Genomic DNA, 27577 nt, shown 5'->3' with positions numbered 1-27577 from the left:
GCATGTTTTACTATATTTATAGGGAAAAATTACTACTGTTTTTATAGAGAAGTATTTCATTGCCTTTGTTAGACTTTCTATGCCAGGGTTGCCCATTATCTTCGTGTTATATTATCTTTGCCTATCTTGTTATTCTAGGATTTTCTCTCATTGGTCCAAGAGCTTTGTTATTTTCATGTGGACTCAACTGTGGTTATATTAAGCTATTCCTCTAAGTCATAAATGAGGTTTTCAGCTGTGTTTATTTTCTTTCTTGCAGTTCTATTTTTTCCTGTTCCTTCTGTAATGCTATTCATTTGGCATTTACTATGTTTCCCTAGCTCTGCAATTTCTGTATCATTAAATTCTACCCTTTATTTATTTCATCGTTAAACTTAGATTTTATTAAATTATTCAGAGTCTCAAATGTTCTTTTTAGTGTGAAACACAGATGGATAATGCTCTTCATTTCTGGCACAGTATGTTTTGCTCTAACTTAGTTTAACATGGCTTGTACATGCCTTCCTTTTTTTCCTTCCTTCCTTCCTTCCACCCTCCCTCCCTTCCTTCCCCTTGTGATATGTTTGCATAAATGCTGTAACAATCTTTTTTATTAACTTCCTAATACGTTAATATGTAAAATGTATACCTCTTTGCATGCTATTTGTGCTGATGGATTATAGATAAATCCCTTCCATTCTTCTAATTATCCTGTATTTCCCCCCCTTTATGTAAGTGCTATGGTTTAAGGACTGCGTGTTTCCCCTCCATTCTTCTAATTATCCTGTATTTCCCCCCCTTTATGTAAGTGCTATGGTTTAAGGACTGCGTGTTTCCCCTCCATTCTTCTAATTATCCTGTATTTCCCCCCCTTTATGTAAGTGCTATGGTTTAAGGACTGCGTGTTTCCCCTCCATTTTTCTGCTTATCCTGTGTTTTCCCTCCTTTATGTAAGTGCTTTGGTTTAAGGACTGCACGTTTTCAATTTAACAGAGGAGGTATGGAAATCAGGCAGATTCACTCAGAGCCTTGTGTGCCACAAAAGGGAGTTCAACTGCAAAGAGTTAGACCAAGTTGTGTTGTGCGTCATGTAATTACTCACGTCTTCTGTCCACCAACATTACCTTTTGTCTAAAGCCTACTTATAATCTCCTGCTTTTGTTCGCTGTTTGGGAGCATTTATCGAGCTCATATGTTTAGATTTTAGAATAAGGGGATTTAAGAACTGGTTCTGCAACTAAATTGTTTACAACTAAATTGTTCTTTTTCATTTAAAATTATCTAAAACATAAAAACATGCAAAGCATTTTAACACATTTTAGATAACTAGTATAACCCTATCCAAACAACAACGTCTGATCTGAGAGAGGGTTAACTATTTTATGGCCAAGTAGATTTAATCTTCAGAATAAAAGGTGATTCAATAAGGGGAAAATAATATTCTTTACTAGATATATATATAACTCAAGCAACCATGAACATTTTTATAGTTGATGAAAATTCACTTACTAACAGTAACACTCATTCTTGAATTAAAATAAAAAAACATGTTTATCAAACTAGGGCTATCTTTAACTTAATAAAATCTGTCTACAGAAATTGAGGTTTTACACTTAAGGAAAAAATGTTTTACATGCTTTCCAGAGAAAGCAAGACACATAACAAATGCTTTTTACCACAAAAGACAAATCAATTATAAAATAGAAGTAAAAGAAATTAGAGAGGTATGCCTATACAAGAGAAAGAATATACATTTTTATATAATATACATACACATATATACATATGTGTATGTATATATACATATATTTACGATTATATTTATTCAACTTAACTGAAAAACTATTAGAACTAATGCAATAGTCCACCACCACAGTTTGATATATGTATAAATACAAAATAATTAGGTTTAATATAAAACTACAGTTATCAATTAAACATACCACGGGTCCTAAAGCACAAAGCTTTCAAGATTTTCTCAGTAAATATGTCATGAAAACTGTAATAAAGCTCTGTTCATTCTGTCTGTTCCTGGGACAAGTATGTTAAAAATCTTACATATGACTGAATTTTTCTGTTCCTTCTTTTAACTTTGTCATGTGTTAATGTGGATATCAATTTACCAATTTAAAATTTTAACTTCTTGTTGTATTGAGTATTATCTCTCATGATGCTTTTGATCTTGAAGCCTGCTTTGTCTACTATAAACATTGCAACATTGACTTTTTAAATTAGTGTTTTCATTGTATATCTTTTAGCCTTTTTTTAAATTTTCTTGCATCTTTACATTTAATCCGCATTCTTTATGAGCAGCTTTTAGTTGCTCTTTGAAATTTTTTTACCTATTCTGACAAATTTGGCCTTTTTTACTGGGGTGTATAGTCTACTTATATTTAATGTACTTATTGTTTTTTGGATTTAAACATTTGATTGTACTCTGTTGTGATATTCTTTATTACTTCCCCTTCATTTTTGCATTCTTTGATTTGACTGAGAATTGTTTTGTTGCCTTCTATAAAAGTATGTTAATTGTACTTTCACTTTCTTTTACTTTGTTTACTGTGATTTCAGTGTATTTGATTCTTCTTTGTGTTGATTTCATTAAGGACTTTATTCTCGCTGTTCATTTCTCTTCCAGTCTTCACCATCACGATCCCTAGGCACCACCCCCCATCTCCTCAGCTCTAGCTTCTCTTGCAGAACTATTATATTTCTGCTACAAACATGTTGCTACTTTCTCTAAGAGCTACTTTTCTCTAAGATCTTTGAATACGTTGCATAATTTGACTCAGACAATTTCTGACATTTTTTCCCAGTAAATTCTTTATTTCTTTGCTTTTCAGAGCCTAATTTACTATATAATTTGATTAATTCAATTTGGCTTTTTTGTTTTTGAAAAATATGAGGCTTTTTGTAAGAGAAGACAGGTAGAGCTGTGCCCTAGGCTAACAGAAATCGTGTATGGGTCACAGTGACGCATTAGATGGTATCTTATGGGTTGTGTGTGCCTGTGTCTGTCATTGTACATACGTCTATCATAGCCAAGACAAATTTGCTGCTCCAAGGTTTGTCACAATTAAAATTCTAAGCCTTTTTCTTATTTTCTGAAAGTTTTCTGCAAGATATAAAGGACCACACATCTTCTTAATCGGTTTTACATTCCCTTTAATTCTTGACATCAAGTGGTGTCAAATGATGCTCATGGACCCTATTCCACCCCAGGAAGCCCGTTGCCCCAAACAGTGTGTTTGCTTTGTTTGCCCAGCATCCACTGCCTGGTTTCTAAGAACAGCATTTTGCTGCTTTGCGTGAGAGTCACAGCTACAGTCTCCGCTTACTGATACTCTTTCTTCTGACTGAGCCTCTGTGACCCTGATAGGTGCTTTTCACAAGTAACAATTTAAGGTTAATAAGTCAACAGCTTTTACTGAAAATGAAATTTCTCACTTCTCTTATTTGGGGTTGACTTCCTAGTGAAGAAATGCCCTTTATTCCAATATCTTATATCTAGAAAGCTTACTTTTTTCTGAGATTATATTTCTCTGTTCCTACTAATCAATCTAGATGCAGCGTGTGGTAGAGAAAAGAGACTTAAGTCATATTTTAGGGCAATGGAAACACCTAGTTAAACGATGCCACAATTTATTGGTAATTGATTGATGGTTAGCTTTCAGTAAAATATCTTAGCAACAAAATATATTTAAAAGCCTTTTAAAGAAAAAAAAAGGAAAAATACACCAAACTATGAAAAAATTAACAGGAGACGCCTCTGACTTACATCAGTTTTATATAGTTCTCTTTTTGTAAATTTTATATTATTGCAACTATATTTTCCTCTGATACAGGTTTCTCTGTGAAGTGAAAATCGATGGGTCTACATTTCTTGACATTAAAATTACCTAAATTAATGATCAAGTATGTGCCTCTAGGATCTGAGAGGGGTTGGCAGGAGTCACCCTTCTCCCTGACCCTGGGCTACGGACACTACATTCAATCACTTGAGTGTGCCCCTCGGGCCCCAAGTACCAAAAGTGGGCATGAGCAAAGGCATAGGAGACACACACTTTGTCAGTAGGAGACATCCAGTAATTATGTGTTTAATCCAACATAATTGCAACAATTCTGACATATCTTCCCAGGATATTAGAGCATGATAATATTGCAGGATGGGTGAAACTAGTTTCACCTCCTTGTAAAGTCTCATTACTGGGTGCTGGAGGAATGCTCTCAGTCCGAAAGACTGCAAACCATACTTGTACGCAGGCCTAGTCCCACTAATTGGATGGGAAATCATTTTGGTTTTTTTTGGGGGGGGAAACCCCAAAAATTAAAAAAGAGGTTTGCTGATAAGCTGATTGAGAAATGAAAAAATAAAATGGTTTGCTGCACTTCGGTAAAAATCTTATCATAAGGTGACGTTGGGTCCTGATTTACAAGAAAATGTCCAAATAACAGGTTTTAACAGAAAGACGTAGGCTAGGCGAAGCTACAAGAAAAAGAGAGCTTTGCAAGTTCAGTTGAGAGTCCAGTAAGGGAAAGATAACCTCTTGGACTTGTAGAGTGCTTTTGTAACAGACCAAATATAGGGCATGAAGTGATTAAATATTAATGCCCTTTAGCTGATGTTTCCAGGAGAATAATTATAAAAGAAGGGTTATTGTGCAGCACAGTTGGAGACAGATTTTTCAAGTACATTATTTTGAGTCATACAAGACGACTCTTTAAACTAACACACATATTTCCATTATGTAATGCCAACAGCAGTGCTCACATCAAGTCCAGCGCTAACTAGAGAAATAAGCTTAGACGTGTTGAGTTACAAAGTGTAAGATATTTGGAAGAGAGCACATTATATATACATATATACATACATACACCCACATGTTACACATTAAATTGTCAGGAATCTAGTTAGTTTCTCAATCTCCAGTGAGTCTGTGGGGCCGCATGAGTTTGATCGCTGGTTTATTGTTCATTAGTTCAGTGTTTGGTGCTACTGCTAACCCTCCAGAGGAGAAGAAGTCATAGTCTTGAAAGAAGCAGAAAAGAAATTTCTATCTTTGCTATAGAGGTGGCACTCGGGCGCCATACTGACAGCATCATGGAGGCCATGTCATCAAGGGTCACAACTTGACAACTTGTTGTGCTTGGACAACTGGCACAACAGAACCTGCTCCTGTCCTTGTGTCCTCTGAGTACCATGTGGAATGACTCAGTTGCACCTCACCTTACACACAACTCATTTGAAGCAACGTGAGGAAAGTGAAGGCGTAACAAGCTAGGCACCCCTGCTCTTTTGCTAGAATACACGGACATCCGCTGCAGGTGCATTAACGGAAGTTTGATGTAAACCTTTAACATTTGAAGAAGACAGAGATGTTATATCAAGCTCACAAAACAGAAGAGAAAGAAAAGATTGATGTTGCAACCACATTAAGAATAATAACTTCTGTTCTTCAAAATACACTACCAACATACTTGAAAAAGTATTTTCAATACATACAGATGTCAGAATTTACCTAACCCAAAATGTAAAGTAGGACGAGTCAGCATCAGGGCCCATATTCTCTTCCTTGTGGGACATTGAGGTAATGATAAACCTGGACCAGACATTCTTGGAAACATGGAAATATAATACTTACTAGCAGAATGCTATCAACTGGAAAATCTTATCTAAAACAATGAAACAAAAGTCTTTTTTAAGATATATTACCTGATCTGACCAGATCATCTATTGTAAATTTTTTTTTAAAAAAAACCTAGAATTTATGGAGTTTTTCTTTTAGCTTTATTCATGTATAGTTGATTTTAAATGTGTTAGTTTCAGGTATACAGCAAAGTGATTCAGTTATACATATATTCATTCTTTAGATTCTTTTCTCATATAGGTTATCCCAGAATATTGAGTTCCCTGTGCTATACAGTACGTCCTTGTTACCTATTTTATATACAGTAGGGTGTATATGTTCCTCCAAAGCTCCTGATTTATCGCTCCACCCCCATGTTTCCCTTTTGGTAAACCATAAGTTTGTTTTCAATATCTGTTAAGTCTTTTGTAAATAAGTTCATTTGTTTCATTTTTTAAAATTAGATTCCACATATGAGTGATATATTTGTCTTTCTCTGTCTGACTTCACTTAGAATGATAATCTCTAGGTCCATCCATGTTGCTGCAAATGGCATTATTTCGTTTTTTGTGGCTGAGTAATATTCCACTGTGTATGTGTGCGTATACACACACACACCACATCTTCTTTATCCACTTCTGTCAATGGACATTTAGGGTGCTTCCATGTCTTGGCTATTGTAAATAGTGTTTTTATGAACATTGGGGTGCATGTATCCTTTCAGATATGGTTTTCTCCGGATACACGCCCAGGAGTGGGATTGCTGGATATGGTAGCTCTATTTTTAGTTTTTTTAAGGAACCTCCATACTGTTTTCCATAGTGGCTGTACCAATTTACATTCCCACCACCAGTGTAGGAGGGTTCCCTTTTCTCCACACCCTCTCCAGCATTTACTGTTCGTAGATTTTTTGATGGCCATTCTGACCAATGTGAGGTGATACCTCATTGAGTTCTGATTTGCATTTATCTGATAATTAGTGATGTTGAGCATCTTTTCATGTGTTTTTTAGCCATCTGTATGTCTTCTTTGGAGAAATGTCTATTTGGATCTTCCGCCCAATTTTTGATTGGGTGGTTTATTTTGGAGATTAATCCCTTGTTGGTTGCATTGTTTGCAAATATTTTCTCCCATGCTGAGGACTGTCTTTTCATTTCGTTTATGGTTTCCTTTGCTGTGCAAAAGCTTTCGAGTTTAATTAGGTCCCATTTGTTCATTTTTATTCCATTACCCTAGGAGGTGGATCCAAAAAGATATTGCTGCCATTTATGTAAAAGAGTTTTCTGCCTACGTTGTCCTCTAAGAGTTTTACAGTGTCCAGCCTGACATTTAGGTCTTTGATCCATTCTGAGTTTATTTTTGTGTATGCTGTTAGAGAATGTTGTAATTTCATTCTTTTAAATGTAGGTGTTGCGTTTTCCTAGCACCACTTATTGAAGAGACTGTCTTTTCTCCATTTTATATAGAATTTATGGATCTTGGAGGTGGGCATGGCTGGATGGAGAATGGACATTTAGTCACATGTACATTTTCTCTGTTTGACTGATGAAGCATAAAACCAGGAAGCCCCCCAAAACAAGAATTCTCAGAAAGTATGTCACAACCAGTATTAAACATTTACCTGTTACTTGAAAGCCAACAGCATCACAGCATGAGAGAAATGGACATTATTTGGAAACTATATAGAGATTGCTACCCCTTCAAAGAAGGAAGCTGGTTCTATGTTTGCTCCTGGCTTGTAACCTATGACTTATTAGTAATGTTTATGTTGAGTAAGATCTATGTTTCACTTGAGTGTGCTTTGACAACTCATTCTATTGAGACATTAAAATAAACATCTCCTATAAATCAAAAAAAATCAAAAACTACCCAAAAATGAAAAAAAGATTTCAAAAACAAAAAGTACAGATTTGAACAAATGTTCATTCTTTTTTAACCAATATAGTACAAATTCTACTAAATATGGGCAAAAAAACAGTATGAGTTAATATTTCAAACATTGAAGAGAGCTTGATTAAAAACAGTAAGTCATAGAAGAAAACATAAGATCAGGCAAAACCAGACAGCATATTGCATAGAGAAACACACATAAAGCCAAACTATTAGAAAAAGCAAGAGAATAATAAACACAAAGTATGGAACAGTGGTTATGTCTGAAGGAGTATGTGATTGCAGAATGCTAACAGCTAGCCAATGTATCAGAACGTCCTTTCGCTTGGCTGGAGTTCAGAATATTTTGTCATGTTATTCTTCATCCCTTACATTTATTCTATACATATATATGTATACATATTCAAAATATAACTTAGAAAATACTTAAATTATATATGTATAAATCTAAAAGTGGCTTCCTTCAGGTAGGATTCACCAGAAGAGAGGGTGTTTGACAAATTTAGCATTTAATTTTTAAATAAACCTTTTTTCCTGCTCCTAATTGCTTTTTCTTTTTTGGATATATAATTCTAGGACAAAAGACCATTTTTATTTTCAGAAATATTTTGTGTTTTTGCCAAAATGGAAGAAATGTCAAACTTTTCACTTTTTCTAAATATCACAGAAAATATTTCTGACAAGTTTGAAAAAGTTTTTTTTCTTTTCCTTGCAGCTGTAACTAGACATTTTAGAGTCAACAAACATGCTATTCCAATATGTCAGCTCAGCATAATTGTGTAAGGAGAACATAAGACATTCACCATGTTGGTTAATGGGTAGAATATACATATCATATAGTTACTTGCAAAATGTATGCCTACAATGCACATTATCTGATAGAACTATTAGGTTTAAATGACATTTAACAGTGACGTCCTGGAAAGTAAAAATGTTGACATCAAATTTTAAGTTATTTTTATGATTATGCATAAAGTTGATTTTTCTAAAAATTAAAAAAAATTACTTTCCGTGTATAGAAATAATTATATGTATACATATATATGCAGGTTTGATATTAAAACAAATATTAAATTAGAATGTGCATATACCATTTCATAATAATGTAGACATTTTTACAGAATGTCTTCAATAGACATCTGGTAAGTGATTTTCCATTAGTATTTGCTAAATGAGATATATTTTATAATTGTTATAGTCATAGACCTGATTTCAGATTTTTCTATTGTGATTGAACTTGATTCATGGATCTTGTCATTACTCAACATTTTCTTTGACAATTACAACATCAAGTATCAACTTTTGAAAAATTTCTTTGTAGACACTTGCAATTTCTTTCTGTTCCTTTTCTCTTTTGGCTTTCTACTCAGATTAGTCCTACATCACCTGGTTATTTGTTGCTCAATTTGATTGAGTGATTACATTAATTTAAAACTCCAAGTTAAACTATCTTTAACCCCCTTGAATAGACCCTCTGACACTGAGCCCCCTTCTTAGTCACAGGTTCATGGTGGGTCATTTAAAATGTTGATCTTGCCATACTTGTGGTAGTGGTGGTTGTGAATGGGGCAACTCAGGTGTCCACCATCATTGGGATAATTGATTAAAATCAGGGATGCTATTCAGTGGTTAGAAGCATCAGATTAGACAGTCAGGAGCATATATAGATTTTTTAATAGAAGCAGAACTATAGCAAGAAATATAGTCCTTCTTTGAACGTATATAGGAAAGAAATTCATAGCCTGCAACTGAGAAAGGTTCCTAGAATGTATTACCATCAGGTAAAGTTTTCAGGTTATGTGCAAAGTTGTAGGCATACTTGAGGAAATGTTCCAGAACAGAGGGGAATATAGTCTCCAAAGCACAAGGTCTAAACAGGTAACTAAATGATTGATAGTACAAGTCAGAGTCAGTATTGAATGGAGCTGAGTTTGAGTTTAACTAAAAAACTCTTGAGTAGTGAGCTGGGTGCATTATGAAATGTGATGATAGAGAGTCAGTCATAATTGGGAAATAAATACCTCAGGTAAGACATTGCATGTCTGCCTTTAAAATTATAATGAAAAATAGGGGCTAGAAAGATTCAAATCAGACTTATCCTATATTTATATCCAATACACAAAATTTAACAACTATATGTTGGATGTCTATTATTCAAAAACTACTAATATTTGTCAATGGGGACATTCTAATGAGTGGAGACTATGGAGTGAGCTTTGACCTATTTGAAAAGATGCATAGTTACAGATGAACTATTGGTTTATACCTTTTAACACCATTTTAATTCTTCTATTGACAGCACCTCATTAAAAAAAAATTTTTTTTTTATGTTTTACATGCAAAATTCTAAACCAACAGTGAAGTTGCTAAAATAAGGATAGGACAAATGGTCATGTACACTTTACTCAGATTTAACAATTAGAACCTTACTATCACCCTTCATATATTTGCACATGTACGTATGTTTGTGTATAAGTATCAATATGAACAAATACACTTTTATACGAACCATATCAATATGAACCAAATACACTTTTATAAGAACCATTTATAAGTTGCATGCATCCTGACCCTTTAAGTACTTGTGTGTGGAGAATAGGGATATTCTGTTGTATAGACTGCAATAAATACAATACTGATACATTATATTTCATCTACATTCCATATTTTTGTTTTCCCCAATTGAACCTATATTTTTTGTAGCATTTTTTTTTTTACTCCAAGACTGGATTCAATCTAGGATCAAGTACGCATTTAACTTCAATATATTTGTAATGTTTAGTCTGGGCCATTCCCGCAGTGTTTATTGTACTTTAAACAAAATGTTTCTATGGGGAGTTTGGCTGGTATTTCCCAGGTTATGCATTACAAACTTGTGTAGTCCGTCAACCACGGTATATCCTTTTCAGGGCGTCACATCGAGAGGCATCTGATGTCCATCTGCCCATCACTTATCTCCTCATATTGGTCAAGAAGTTAGATTTATCCACTGTAGAGTTTTAGTTTTTTCCTCATAACTAACCGTCTGTGAAAAGATACTTTAAGATCATCTGCATATCTTCATCAACATGTTTCTTTTTTTTTTTTTTTTTTCGGTACGCAAGCCTCTCACCCTTGTGGCCTCTCCCGTTGCGGAGCACAGGCTCCCGGACGCGCAGGCCCAGCGGCCATGGCTCACGGGCCCAGCCGCTCCGCGGCATGTGGGATTTTCCGGGACCGGGGCACGAACCCGAGTCCCCTGCATTGGCAGGCGGACTCCCAAGCACTGCGCCACCAGGGGAAGCCCAACATATTTCTTTGAATTGAGCATTCATGAATGGGTTTGCCGGAGCCAACTTTCACAATGATGCCACAAAATGATGTTCTTCTAGAGCATGCATTTCCCACAGATTTGCCTCGGCATTCACGTTCTACAGTAAATAAGAGTACTCCCCTAAGTCTCCTTTGAATTAACATTGTTCGTTTATTTATTATAGCTTTAGAAATGTGAAATCAACAAGTCTAAATAGTTTATAATTAATTAATCATTCTGTTCCTCAAACTGACCCAGATTTGGCTAGATCCTCTGTCCTTTTGACATAGTCCCTTCATTTTTGTAGGAAACCAAATTACTTTTCAGCATTACAGAATAATCCACTATTATCTTGTACCTACTCTGACCAGGACTCCTTGGAGAAATGGCTGAATAGTGGGCTGGGGCAAAGAAGTTTTTTTAAATCTTAGAAAAATAGAATATTGTTTAGCAGTAGTTCGATTATTATTTCTAATTTCATAAAAGCCCCACCACTCCATCTAAAGAGGAGGATAATCACATGTCCTGCTGGTACTTTGATCATCGGCCATTCCTGAAGAGCAGTTTTGCCACCAAAAATTCATAGCAGAAGAATAACATCTTACTTTAGACTTATAACAATTTTGACAATTTGATTTTTCAAGGAATACAGCAAGTCAGAAAAATTATGAAGAGGCCAACACCATCTAAAATTATTTTAAATGCCAGTTACCGTCAAGTGTAGTTTCATGTCTTTTTGCATTAAAATCTATCAAACTGTATGAGATACATGTTCCTTTTCATTATCACATTTTATGCCGTGATTGAGAAAGCAGTTGAATTTTGTCGTTGGTCTATATTATAAAATAAATCAGGGAAGATATAAAAACTTGAGCTTAGACCCTGGGGGCAATCACACTGTCAGAACTCACTCTCAGGTAAGGAAAACCAGTTTATTTCTCAGGAAACCCTGCTGTGTTTTTGAAATCAGCGAAAAGCATCTGAAAACTAAAACTACTATGAGAGTCTTTCCCAATAAGCCCATGAGGGTGTGGTCTCGAGGCAGCCACAGCCCCACATATGCCCATCAGATGGCAGAACCCAACCACAGTCACCTTGGCAGACAAAACCAACAGGGTACCTCCTGGTCAGATCACGAACAGCACGGACTAAAACTTTATCGACGTATTGTCACAGGATGTGAAATGTTTTGTACCTTAAAAGTATTTGTTTGCCCCAATACTTACAGGTTACTTAGCCTACGTTTTAAAACATCCTATCAAAAAAGGATAAAATCACTAGGAAACTTTAGTTTGACACCGGAAGGAAAGGCCAAACATTTTAGCAGTTTCTTCTATTTTTAAACATGGAAGAAATTCTAGGTTTATGAAACTAAGATGAAATGGGTAGTAACAGCAAGTAAAAATGTGAGAAATAAGAATAATGGAAGGATTTTGGCGCTCCATAACTGTATCAGCAACACTCAAAGAGGAGCCCCCCAAATTTCCCTTGCCGGAAATATTTTCCACCTACCACTTGTACACAGTTTCTCTGCCAAGACGATCAAAACTAAACTCATCTTGCCTGTTTCCTGCGTGTGTCAGTTAGTGCAAGAAGCCCAGGATCTTTACCCTCCACATGTCTATTGCCCAGTCTTCGTACTTCCCAAGCTTCTGAAATCTTTTCACTTTTCTCCCCTCAGAAACTCCGCTCCCCAAATCACCAACCACTACTCTGAATCTGCCCCTGTTGCTGTAACCAAGGTCTCCTTTCAGCCATTGATACTGTCTGTGTTGTTGCTGTTTTTCCCCGTGCAGCCTTCTTACCTGGGCCTGGGGAGAGTCAGTAGTCTCCTTCCGGTAATGCCCCCTTCTTCATAAAAACCCACTGCGATGCATCTGGACTAAACACACTTAACATTGATGAGTTGCAGGCCCCCCAGCACTTCTGCAATAATTGTGCGTGTCTGTGTGTGCACGTCAGTATAAGTGTGTGCATTGCCGATGTCTACTTAGTCCTTCCAATACATTTTCTTTTTTCCTTCACCTCTTCTCCCCTAAGGATCGTGCCCTCTACCACGCCTCACACATCCACGTCCATGGTCACACTGCAGCTTTTCATTACCAGTCATAGTAACACCAACATCATCTCATTTTTGAACATTTGACTCTCTATCATCCATTAAACTTCCAGCAAACTTCCTCTGGTAGCTCACCTCCATCAATTATCAACTCCACAAGAACTTCCAGCCTATGTGTTTTCACTTTATCATCCCTCCTATCATAAATTCCCTTCACATCCTAAAGTCCCTAAACTTCCAAGCTTAAAATCTATGGAGATTATAATTATTCCCTCGCCTACAACTTAAACCAATGTATTCCTTTGTTTCTTTATGATGTTCTGCTGGTAAGCCACAGATCTTTTAGGTGTAACTCTCTACGGTTGTCATGGCCTCATAGCAGAACTCTGTTGGGAAAAAATAATCCGGGCAGCTGCTTCTCTATTTCACTTCATGGTCAATAACTTTAAGAAGGCACTTGATGTTCCCCAGCACTCGGTTGATCTTTCCATACTATTTCCACCCCCTTCCCTCTCTGCCCTACCCTTGAGAGTGATGTCCCCTTACCTTCTATCTTTATGAGGAGCTCATCCTCACAGGTGTAAAGTGATACCTCATTTTGATTTCCACTTCCCTGATGACAAGTGATAGGGGCATCCACAAAACCTTCCTCAACAGTATCCCTGCTTTAACTGCCTGATGTGCTTCCGTGTATCTTCAATGTAGCAAAGTGATCGTTTCAAAACATAGGCCAAATCACGTTATTTCTGGGTTCAAAATACTCCTAAATTTACTCAGAAAAGAATAAGGGCCAAAGTTATTAATATGACCATATTACTTTCCATGTCGGTGTTTTTTTTTTATGTTTACCACAAGTTTTATTAAATAAGATCTAACTCACTTCTTTAAAAAATGACCTCATTTAAAATATAAAGTATTTAAAAGATAATATAATGTTTTTTGTTTGGGTTTTTTTTTTTTACATCTTTATTGGAGTATAATTGCTTTACAATGGTGTGTCAGTTTCTGCTTTATAACAAAGTGCATCAGTTATACATATACATATGTTCCCATATCTCTTCCCTCTTGCGTCTCCCTCCCTCCCACCCTCCCTATCCCACCCCTCCAGGTAGTCACAAAGCACTGAGCTGATCTCCCTGTGCTATGCGGCTGCTTCCCACTAGCTATCTACCTTACGTTTGGTAGTGTATATATGTCCATGCCACTCTCTCGCTTTGTCACAGCTTACCTTTCCCCCTCCCCGTATCCTCAAGTCCATTCTCTAGTAGGTCTATGTCTTTATTCCTGTCTTACTCCTAGGTTCTTCATGACATTTTTTTTTCTTAAATTCCATATATATGTGTTAGCATACGGTATTTGTCTTTCTCTTTCTGTTCACTCATGTCTGTTTATTTGTTTACTCGGGTAAAGTCATTTTCTCCTAACTTACTCTTTCAATGTTTTTTCAACACATAAGAAATTTGTTGAACTCTGTGTCTTGGCATTCGTCCCTTCTGCATGCAATGTTCCCTGACATGATTCAGCTCTGTGAACCAGGCACCTTCTCAGAAAATACTGCACTCCACACCCTATCTAAAATTTCCATCCTTCCCAGTTTGCTAATTCTCTAATTTTTTTTGTTAGCTCTTATCACTGATATTCCATAAATGCTTACTCATTTTTTGCTTACTGTATGCATATTCCTTTAGAATACAAGCCCAATGAGGGTGAAAAACTTATCTGTTTTTTTCACTTCTATATTCCAGCCGTTATTGAAGTACCTGGTCCGTATTTGTTTCTTCAATTAATTTAAATTGAATAGACAACACTCACTTTATTGTTCTTCTGTTTTAATACTTTAAGCAAAGTCTCATGTGACTGAATGTGCTATACCCCCTATGCAAACTTGAGTATCCCCGCACCAAATTATATATATCTGTCACTTTGGGGAGTTCTACGGACATTGTGAGGCTAAGCATTTACTAGAAAGATTGCCTACGTGGTTTTCTCACGTTACACATGAGGACCACTTGAGCTGTGGACATAGTTTCTAAACCACATTCCACTGTATGAGTGTCTGATAGTGTGGAGACAACCACCAAGAACATTCGATTATTTGTTATTGTTTTGACTTTTCACAACCTTTGTTACTATGAACAAAAATTGCTTACAAGCTAAGCTCAGTCAGCTAAACATAGACTCACACTAACTTTGTCAGGGGCCCCGAGATATTCCTCCAAAACTCTCAGCAAGGAGAAAAATAGTTTTCTAAATTTTAGACATACATTTTAGAACTTCCGGAAGGCAGTGTTCTGTCCTAACTTACCTTCCTCTGTTCCACCCTGTTTATCCCTTTTGAAAGTGGTAGTTACAAGGCACTTCCTCTAAATCCAGGGTTCAAACACATGCACAAACATTTTTAATCATCTCCACAAACTACAGACATGTAAGTTTCAACTAGGTAAGGAGTGAAGAGAAAACTGCCCTTTGCCAACAACTCTGAGCGACCTTGAGAACTCTGCAACATAGTTAAAGATTGACCATTCTGAAACTGAGAAGTATTATTTTTAGATGCTGGTAACTTAATTGACAAACTCTCAGACCTTTAAATATTACACTGTAAACATTTTTTTGGGAAAAGATTTTTGCTGGAGGATCCGGCAGGAATTTGCATTGTCTAAAGCTAAGCAACCTCTGACTGCTTTATTTTGGATGAGGTCTTACTTTTTTCTTTGGATGGGACAGATGTCTGGCTCCATCTTTCTTGGGATTAGGTTAACATCAAGTTGCTGGACTGATGCATAAGAAACTAATCCTGCTATGTACATATGCAATAAGTAAAAAATAAACAAAAAGCATATTCACCACTTTCAAGAGTGTAAAGTGCTTTCACAAGCATTAAATCATTTGTTTTTCTCATAACAAGCCATACAATTTGTAGGGCTGGGATTATTCCTCGCCTAACGTTTAGAGATGAGAAAAGTGACAGGCAGAAATTTTGCTAATGTTACACAGGTGGTCAAAGACAATCCTTGCTCAATTAAAATCTGCTTGCTTTGTGAATTAATTTTAAAATTACTTTTAGCAAACATAGGAATATATTCTTTGTATGGAAACATATGGAACAAAAGAAAATTCAGTGTAGGTTATAAAAGAAAGTAAACCAAATGACACACAATTTATGTAAAAATATTTTCAAATTGACCTGGCAGAAAAACATCCTGGTAGCAATTCGTCATCTTGCCCATTTCCTTTCCGTAATTCTGCTTCACACACCCCTTTCCACAGCAATTATTTCAGAAGAAAACTGTAGGAAAGCTCTCAGTTTTTAAGTTTGTGAACTAAGTCATTTTAAAGTGATTTAGAAAGTTTATTTTTGAACATGTTGAATACCTCTACAGCTTTTATTGAGATGTTATAGCATAAGAACCTTTGTCCAACTTTGAAAATCTGTGTTGGTTTATTAATTACTGTGGACTTATTCTAAAGTGTTTCACTAACACTTAAGGGACTTTAGAGTGTCTTGTGAGTTGTGAATTACAGACAATTTTGGGGGGTGGGGTTTATATACGCTTCATTACTCGTCTTCCTAGTTTAGAATATCTTTGAATTACATTCTCACCTCTTTATTAGGTATAAACATGTGAATTTCTGAGCTTTCTTTAGAATTAGACAAAGAACATTAGATAAAACATTTTCATTCTGAGTGATAAACTCATTTCTCTTTTTTTGTACTTTTCTTTTACAAATTAATTAAATTTGTTGACTGTATGTTTTTTAAAGGTAAAAAAAGGGAAATGTTCTCACAGGCAAAATTCATAGCATTTACTGGGGCAAGTTCTTTGTCAATTTTAATAACAAATATTAAACAAGGAGAGAAAACTGTATTGCTGACATATGCAAGTCAGAATGACACTGAAAACAGTCAATATTTCTTAGGCATGTTTTGTCTGAAAAATATGTGATGAACTCCTAAGTGCCTAATTTATCTCCCCAAGATCAAGCATTTATGCTACAGCAAATCCTCCTTATGTGATAGGGGTTTTAAATGGCAGCAGAATCTAATATGAACACTGATTTGAGAAAATCAGAAAATCAATTTGATTTTTAGATAGTTGGGGATTGTGGTATTAGCTAAGTGTCCATAGGAAGATAATTTAAATCATTTTACCAAGATGTTAAACTTTCTATTTTTATCAACTTGCTTTTTTTATCTTTCAGTAACATGTAAATTACAGGTACTCTCTGCTTTTCTATCACTTAAAAAGTCGTTATATTTTCATTTATTTAAGTGCAGTGAGTTCATATAAGTGATTTGTACATCATATATTTAAAGCAATACGTTGTGTACATCACATGGTATTGTAAACACAGGGCATGAATAATGATTTTATAGTAGTCGATACAATGACGATGTTCAACCTTGACAGTATACATCCATATTTTCAAAGTCAAATTACTTTTCTTCTAAAAATCCCATGATAACTGTTGTGTTTGGTAAGCGTGCCACGATGAGCTATTTTAGAGTATTTTCTTTAACAAGCTCAAATGCCCACTTGTGGTCACTCACTCACCTGGATTCTGACCAGGGATTCTCGATTTTGCATGTGCATGTGAATTACCTAGGGAACTTTTCAAAACTCAGATTCAGGATGGGGTCTGAGAGCCTGCATTTCTGACAGCCTCCCGGGGCAATGTAGATGCTGGTCCCCAGGCTGCAGTGGCAGTTAACACAGTCTTCAACACCTTGTTTCTGGTGCTTTGGCTCTTACAAAACGTGTTTCTATCATTAAGTGTATGCAGATAACCAGATTATTTTAAATCTTGTATATTTTAGAGAAGCCTATTGGTATTAAACTGGCCCGTTTACCTTTTATTTTCCATCCTTGTATTTTTGGTTAGTCTTTTTTTTTTTTTTTTGTATTGATGTAAATCATTTTTACCACAGATAGTTGAATTTGTTTCTAAAATTCCATTAATCCTCGCTTTACATTTTATTTTTCATCTGATAAAATAAAAATTAACTTTTGCCCCACACACCTACAGTCAATTAATCTTCAACAAAGGAGGCAAGAACATACCATGAGAAAAAGTCTCTTCAGAAAGCAGTGCTGGGAAAGTTGGACAGCCTCATGTAAATCAATGAAGTTAGAACACACCTTCTCACCATACACAAAAATGAACTCAAAATGGCTTAAGGACTTAAACATAAGACCATAAAACTGCTAGAAGAGAACATAGGCAAACACTGTCTGACATAAATCGTACCAATGTTTTCTTAGGTCAGTCTCCCAAAGCAATAGAAATAAAAACAAAAATCAACAAATGGGACCTAATCAAACTTACAAGCTTTTCACAGCAAGGGAAACCATAAACAAAACAAAAAGAATCTACAGAACGGGAAAAAATATTTGCAAACAATGCAACTGACAAGGGCTTAATTTCCAAAATATAAAACAGCTCATACAACTCAACAACAAAAAACCAAACAGCCCAACTGAAAAATGGGGAGAAGACCTAAATAGACATTTCTCCAGAGAAGACATACAGATGGCAAATAGGCACATGAAAACCTGCTCAACATCACTAATTATTAGAGAAATGCAAATCAAAACTACAATGAGGTACCACCTCACACCGGTCAGAACAGCCATTATTAAAACGTCTACAAGTAACAAATTCTGGAGACAGTGCAGAGAAAAGGGAACCCTCCTACAATGTTGGTGGGAATGTAAGTTGGTGCAGCCACTGTGGAGAACAGTATGGAGCTTCCTCAGAAAACTAAAAATAGAACTACCATACGACCCAGCAATCCCACTCCTGGGCATATATCCAGATAAAACTGTAATTCACAAAGATTCATGCACCCCTATATTCATAGCAGCACTATTCACAATAGCCAAGACTTGGAAACAACCTAAGTGTGCATCAACAGATAAATGGATAAAGATGTAGTACATATATATATAACGGAATAATACTCAACCATAAAAAAGAACAAAATAATGCCATTTGCAGCAACATGGATGCACCTAGAGATTATCATACTAAGTAAGGAAGAAAAAGACAAATATCATATGATATCACTTATATGGGGACTCTAAAATAGGATACAAATGAACCTATCTATGGAACTGAAACAGAATCATGGACATAGAGAATAGACTGGTGGTTGCCAAGCGGGGAGGGGTGTGGGTTGGGAGTTTGGGATTAGCAGATGCAAACTGATATATACAGAATGGATAAACAACAAGGTCCTACTGTACAGCAAGGGAACTATATTCAATATCCTGTGAGAAACCATAATGGACAAGAATATGAGAAAGAATATGTGTATGTGTGTGTATATATATTTATATATATATACGTATAACTGAGTCACTTTGCTCTACAGTGGTAATAAACACAACCTTGAAAATCGAATATACTTCAATGAAGAAGGAAGAAACTAAAGAAAATTAACTTTTGAAATAATAGGCATCATTAGAATATTATAAATTTTTACAGGCTAATAATTTGAAACACTTTAAATGACAGTATATTAATGGCCTATAAACTTGAACATGATTTCCAGAATTCCATAGCAGACTAAATGGTGTACAGGGCTATGGAGATTTACATGATATTTTATTATATTAAAGCAATATCTTGAAATGCTTTATTTTCATTTGGAAATCATAGCCCTTATATTTAAACCAGGAGAAGAATATAAATTTGCATTATATTCATAGCTAGAAGTAACCTGTTTATTTATGGAGGAGCTGAAATTTGAGGAGTTAAAAATTTAAGAACTATCCTTCCTATATCAGGTAGCACTGTGAGATGTTAATGTGAGGGTCTAACTGCTGCTATTAGATGATGATGTTATTCTATTATTATCGGTTGAGATAAAGCAGACTGACCACAACTATGTAAATATCTAACACTGCAATAATGTCTAGTAATTTAGTAATTTATAATAAATGACCAAATCAGTTAGTTCATAAAAGGTAGGCAATTCATGTTTTCCCTTATATTCTTTTATGGTAGAAAATACAATATTCCATTATTTATATACTTATATATCAAAATGTTGATTTATTGGCTATTCGTTAAATTAACATATTTGATTATGAACACTAAAAGATAACATTTCAAATTGTCATGCTTATTTCTGAAATGAAATCTCACATTATTTTCATCTATTTCTCTATCAATTAATCTATCCTCTATGAGGCACATTTTATTTTTTAGTAATAACAGCACACGTTGGTGTTTGACCTTTCATAGGAACTATTAAAACTACCTAACAATGCTTCTGGATACTGCTTCTCTGATGGTTCTTGAAAAAGAGTCTTCCTTCCTTTCATTTAAAATTCATTTGTCTCCTTGGTCATATCCTGTAAACTTTCTGGGAGTGAAAACTGCAAAATGTCATCTGTAATTGCTCGTTAAACATCCTTGGATTTATTTAATTGTTCTAAAAATGCATCTCTTTTCTATTCCATTCTTCCTGATATAATTGGTATGGTTATTATGAATTAAGAACAGTGACAGTATACTCAGTTACTGTAGATTAGTCACAAGTCAACACCTGGGTGATTTGTGTTTCCCAGTTAAAAATAGCAGACTATCACCAACAGGTGAAAATAATTCAAATTTATGAAGTGAATATATATCTATCAACAGCAATCCTACTGCCAAATTGTGATAAAACTTCTCACCATGAGTGAATCAGCAAAAAGTATGCTCAGATGTAAATCAGAAAAGAATCAAGTATTTTTATTTATTACATAATTAGATTAGAAGAGTCCTTTAACTTTTGTCATCTGATTTGTGGGAATGGAAATACTTCATTTTATCAAAAAGCAAAAATTGAGGAAAGAAAATGCAAAATAACTTAAAAGGAAATATAACCTTTAGAATATATGACGTTAAGGATACGGACAGTCACAAAATCAAATCCTTAGGTTATACACATTTCATGGACTGAAATTTGTGCTGGATCTGGAAGTACAGCATACTATCCTGCAGTTGGAATTACAATATAACTGTAGGGATACATTTCAGAATAATAGAAAAACTGTTGAGAGCAAATATGGAATATAAAATATACTGTATAAACATTCAAGCTATTTTATTCTAATTAGGTTATATCCAAATAATTCTATCTTTTGATAAATTTAACCTTTCATTTTCCCTCTGAAAGCTTTTAGAGGTAAGTCTTCAGCATTCTTTTTATCATACTGAGCAGTTAAAAATTATTCTTTACTCATCTTCCTGGAAGTACCCTTCAGGAATTATGCCAAGCAAGTTTTTGATTAATTATTAAATGTAAATGATTTTGTTTGTCATAAAAAGCAACATCAGTAAGTGCTCAGTGGATTTTAATGATGACTTGCTACTTAAAAGAGCTTAAATGGTGTTACCAAGAATTCAGTGAAAAACTGCATCAATGTCTTATATAATCACTGCAGTACTTGAAAAATGTATCCCAACTCAAGCCTTCTGAAACACAGCCTCATCATTATTTCTCCATATTCAAGGAGGTGTGCGTTTCTAAGGGTGATTCTGGCTAGGAATTCTATCTTCACCTTGATTCTCTACATCACTGCTGTACCATCTCTCATGGAAGCCTCTTGCCATCGCTCTGCCTCGTGCCAGCTGGAATGTGGAACTTAAATTCCTCCTCGTGGTCTCCCACATGAGGTTCACCACCACAGTACACAAACAACAGCATTAACTAAAGCTGAGGGTCAGATATCACTGCCCCTGAAAACTCTCGAGGCGGTCCCGAGTATGACTGTTTTCCCTGAGCCACGGCCAAAATACACCTGCAGTTCTACTTGACACAGCAATTCAGTTCATTCATTGTTTACCTCCAAACTCAAGACTAAGATCACCTGTTCCTGTGCACGGACATATTAAATAGCTCCGTTCAAAGAAGGGCCACCCGTGAGTCCAGGGTTGGCTCCCGCAGGGTCACTACTAGTTCTTTACTCTTTCATTTTTATTTATTTGTTTTGCGGTACGCGGGCCTCTCACCGTGGTGGCCTCTCCCGTTGCGGAGCACAGGCTCCGGACGCGCAGGCTCAGCGGCCGTGGCTCACGGGCCCAGCCGCTCCGCGGCACGTGGGATCTTCCCGGACCGGGGCACGAACCCGCGTCCCCTGCCTCGGCAGGCGGACTCTCAACCACTGCACCACCAGGGAAGCCCTTTCCTCTTTCTTTTCTTGACACGTGAACTTGTGTTGCTCTGCTCCTCTGTTTGGGGAATGAACGGGGTCGAAGTGTGTGATGTTTGCATTAGGATACGACTTTAGGAGGGAGTTCAGGGCCGCGCTCCGTGTGTCTTGTTTATTCCTGGGCCCACTGTACCCCCTCCTTTCTCCTAAGTGAGTGACAGCGTGCCCTTGTGGTCACATTGGAGAACTGTCTTTGTCTACAGAGGGTCACATGGACAAGAGTAAGGAGAGAGTTGTCCATCTTTTGTGTTCACCACCTCACACAAATTATATATACACTCTGTATTTACATTTATATCTTACATATGTATGGTTACAGTTATATAGTTTTTCTGGTGTTGTATTGTTTGTGGGGAAGGTATAATTTGAAGAAGGAAAGGAGACTTGGGAACCAGTTGTAATTTCTGTGCTCATAACATTTCCTTAAATCTACGCCCAAGGTATTAAATTTGACTCGTGGTTTGATCAAGGCTGTGATTGTTTGTCAAGTCCCTTTAAAACAGTTCTGTTTTTCTGCCATCCAAATGACCTCTGATTCATGGAGGTTAGCATAGGGTCATAAGGAAGAATATACATAGAGCTGACTCCTTATAAAGCAGAAACTAACACACCACTGTAAAGCGATTATACTCCAATAAAGATGTTAAAAAAAAGAATAGCTCTTTGGATAGGGATTTATTACTGATCCTAATCTTTAAAGTGATGCTATTAGGGAAATGGGTGTGAATGAAGTATAAATGTCAATGTGTTAATTAGAAATAATAAGTACAGAAATGAACAATTTAATTTTCTAGTGTTAAATGCTACAGCATGTTGAGTCTGTATAATTTTGCCCTATTATTTTTAAATACCACGTATCAAATAAAAGTCAACGATTTAATAAAAAGTTCAAAATTTATCACAGTGCTTAGCAAGAATACATATTAAACAATTCTTTTTATTTTTGTTAATGTTGAATAATTTTATATTGTCATGTTATATTCTCTCACGATGGTCTTTTTCCCATGCCCCTTTCTATTCTGAATACGTTTTTCTTAAAAGATTTGACACTATTTTAACAACCAATATCCATGATTAACCTGTGTTTACTTTGCATTATACCTCTTAATTTGCATCCTTGGATTATTTCTTGCCCTATAATTTTGCCAACTGTAGTTTACTTTTATTCACTTTTGTAATATAAACTGAAACATTAGAACATGTAAACTTTTGTTCTGGTAAGTTGTCTCTATGGAAAATCATCTCTTTTATTTTGTGTGTTACCACCATATGAGATGATTTCCTCATTCATTTCTGTGTTATAAAGAGACGCCAAAAAGAAACTTGGCCTCAGATGTAAAATGGCTCCAGATCAAGACTCCGGCTCCCCGGGCCAGCAAGAGTGAGATTAGGTGTTTTGCTCTTGAAAGGACAAAGAAGAGAGAGAAAGATGGAGAAATGGGGGAGGAAAGGAATCACTCTTTGTAAAGCCAGGGAAATTCCATTCTAGCGAGGTAAGATTCAGCATCATGACTAGATGCAAAATGATTACAGTTCCACTAAATTACATAAAAAGCATATGTTTTTTTCAAATAGGTGCTGAAATGAGGCTTGTTTAAAACCACAGCCCTGGACTGAGATGTGCTCTCCAGTGGTCAGTGACTGATTATTGGTGGCAGTGGTGGAAGAACAGGAAGTTATCCCGGGGCTCAGATAGGAGCAGTGCGGGGGACTGGCTGAGCAGTAGAGGGACCTGCAGGGTTTGCTACCCACGTGCACCACCCACCCCTCTCACTGCCTTTGCCCGAATTTGGAGGCATCTATGAATTTTGGTCCTGTTTTGAGGCTTTACCACTTTCTCAGTAAGCAGAACTGAGACCAGAGATTATCCTATTCTTTCTTAGACTATTCAGTAATCAATTCATTCTCTGCTGAGTATCTCTTTTCCCAACGAGACATCTGTATCATCTCTTCTCCCAAAGAGACATCTGTATCATCTCTTTTCCCAACGAGACATCTGTATCATCTCTTTTCCCAACGAGACATCTGTATCATCTCTTTTCCCAAAGAGATATCTGTATCATCTCTTTTCCCAAAGAGATATCTGTATCATCTCTTTTATGTTTTTTTTCTCTTTTAGTGAATACATGGACTGCTTTATTATCTAGAAGAGCATTAACTAAATTATAGTAATGAAGGATATAAATATGCCCTACGTGACAGACACTGTTGATTGCTACCCAAAGGAATAAAGTATGGGGGGTAATGTGCCCAGACTCAGGTGATATGACTGGCTCAGTTTCATCATAATCTAACAATTTTGTTCCTTTGTTTACCAGCCTCCCTTGCAGCCACGCATAGTCACATGATCCAGTCCTGGCCATGAGATGTTCAGGGAAATCTGCTAGGAGGCTTTCAGGATTTTTGTGTACCTGCTAAAAGGAAACAGACACAAGAGGTATGGCCCCTTTCTTCAGCTTTCTGATTTGACTAAGGCATTTTGTAGCTGACTGAAGCTTCAGAAGCAATCTTGTGACCATAATACCTTAATTCAACAACCATTGCTTTTCTTAAATTGCTGCAATAGCCTTTGGAAACTCCCTACTGCAACACTTTGTCTGCAGTTGTCCTGGGCACTCACATTAGGACTGTCTGCAGTTGTCCTGGGCACTCACATTAGGACTGTCTACAGTTGTCCTGGGCACTCACATTAGGACTGTCTACAGTTGTCCTGGGCACTCACATTAGGACTGTCTACAGTTGTCCTGGGCACTCACATTAGGACTGTCTACAGTTGTCCTGGGCACTCACATTAGGACTGTCTACAGTTGTCCTGGGCACTCACATTAGGACTGTCTACAGTTGTCCTGGGCACTCACATTAGGACTGTCTGCAGTTGTCCTGGGCACTCACATTAGGACTATCAGTAGAATTCAACCAGAGCTTTCTAACAGTTGTTTTTCTACAGGCATTAGTACTCGATCCCTTGAATTTGTTGGAAATGAATGATGCACATAACTAATTCTGATATAATTCAGGTTGTTTTTTTAAAAACAAACAAACAAAAAAAAACCCACTGTTGCTTCTTTACTGAGAAGTCAATAACATATCCAGAATACGGAACATTCTGGTTTCCTTTTCATATTAAACCAGGAATAGAACTTTATTGAGAAAGAAACATTACATATTCTTAAAAATATATTTCATTATTTTTCTCAGTCAGATCTTGAGAGGGTCTGTAGCAGAGCACTCAAAGGGAATTCTCAGATGAATATATGCAGTCCAGTATTTCTGAGATGCTAGCTGAACTGATCTAAATGCTTTAAACAACCTATTATTTATTATATTCCAATTATTTAAATTCATAAAAGATGTTAACTATAGCCATGTTCTCTGTCCCAAGTAATTAATGCATAGACATTACCAAATTAATGCATAGACATTACCAAACTCCTTACTGAAGTATAAAACAAATGCAATCCTCTTATTCTGCCTGGACTAATCTAGGCTGATAGATTGTCAATGAGGAGACACACACTTTTCTAACATTTTGCAAAATAATCTGTTTCTTCAGTTATTAATCAGATGTGATAACTATTTCAATTGCAAAATTACTTTTGTAACTATGATGAATTTAATATTTACCTTTAGAAATGTAGGGCAACTTTATAATGGAATTTATACAAAATTGTTGATTTTTTGACACACGGTGAAATTCTACAAAGTATAGGATTAGACCCAATGTCTGTCTTTGGACCTTTTACATAAGATTGTCCTGTGCTCCTGACTTGGACAAGAAGGGAGGAAGAAATGAGGGGAAGCAAAGGTAGAGACGTAGTGTGAAGGAGGGGAAAATGCTCTTGTGTTCAATGTGTGACAGAAGTTATGTTCAGCACTTTACACACATTATGTTCCCTAACAATTAGCCTATGAGATTGGGTTTGTCCTTCTTATTCTTAGAAAACTGAAGTTCTTAGAGGGTAAATTTCTTACTGATATCTTAAAGTAACCAGAAGTCATTATCAATGGATTATTTATAAACAAGTGTACTGCTAAAATCGATGCTGTTTTTAACTACTGCTTGACTAATTCAAATTTTCCAAAAACTAAATTTAAGAAAATAAATCAATATATTTTATCCTAATGGAACAATATGGATTGCAGTCTCAATTCTAAATAATTTTATACGTTATATTAGGAAAAGGGTATTTTAAATTATTTTCCTATGATGATTCTCCCAAACTGCATGAGTTGAAGTTTAAAGCACAAAGTTCATCTTTCAAAGATTTTATTAACTTAGATACTATAAATTAATCATATCATGCAGCTTAACATATTATAAGGGAATTATCTTTGAAGATACTGTGTAGTGTACCATGGACGATCAGCAAGTGAGAAATTGCAATTTAATAGGGGTGTGTCATACTAACATTGCAATTTGCTCAAATATTTGTATTGCTTATTCCTTAGTTAACATATTAGATAATCATTGAACTTAGTATTCAAGTCATCCCAACACACTTAAGACCACATGCTTTGCAATTTTAGGATCAGAGGGTGTGTTTTAAGTCTTTAAAAAATTACAACTGCATACAATTAGAGTCATTTACTCTATAAAAAAAACACTATCAAATAAATTGCAAGAATATACAGTGGAGAAAAGACAGTCTCTTCAATAAGTGGTGCTGGGAAAATTGGACAGCTACACGTAAAAGAATAAAAGTAGAACATTCTCTATCACCACACACAAAAATAAACTCAAAATGGATTAAAGACCTAAATTTAAAGACTGGATACTATAAAAGTCTTAGAGGAAAACACAGGCAGAACACTGATATAAATCACAGCACGATCTTTTTCAATCCATCTCCTAAGAGTAATGAAAATAAAAACAAAAATCAACAAATGGGACCTAATCAAACTTAAAAGCTTTTGCACAGCAAAGGAAACCATAAACAAAACAAAAAGACAACCCACAGAATGGGAGAAAATATTTGCAAACAAAGTGACCAACAAGGAATTAATCTCTAAAATATACAAACAGCTCACACAGCTCAATATCAAGAAAACAAACAACCCAACCAAAAAACGAGTGAAGATCTAAATAGACATTTCTCCAAAGAAGAAATACAGATAGCCAAGAGGCACATGAAAAGATGATCAACATCACTGTCAGAGAAACGCAAATCAAAACTACAATGAGGTATCAACTCACACCAGTCAGAATGGCCATCATCAAACAAACTACAAACAATAAATGCTGGAGAGGGCGTGGAGAAAAGGGAACCCTCCTACACTGTTGGTGGGAATGTAAATTGGTACAGCCATTATGGAGAACAGTATGGAGGTTCCTCAGAAAACTAAAAGTAGAGCTATCATATGATCCAGCAATCCCACTCCTGGGCATATACCGTGAGAAAACCATAATTCAAAAAGATACATTCACCCCATAGTTCATTGCAGCACTGTTTACAATAGCCAGAACATGGAAGCATGTTCTAAATGTCCATCGACCGAGGAATGGATACAGAAGATGTGGTGTGATATA

This window comes from Pseudorca crassidens, chromosome 12 (genome assembly GCF_039906515.1).
Source record: "Pseudorca crassidens isolate mPseCra1 chromosome 12, mPseCra1.hap1, whole genome shotgun sequence".
Classification (NCBI taxonomy): Eukaryota; Metazoa; Chordata; class Mammalia; order Artiodactyla; family Delphinidae; genus Pseudorca; species Pseudorca crassidens.
This window is presented reverse-complemented; position numbering follows the sequence as displayed.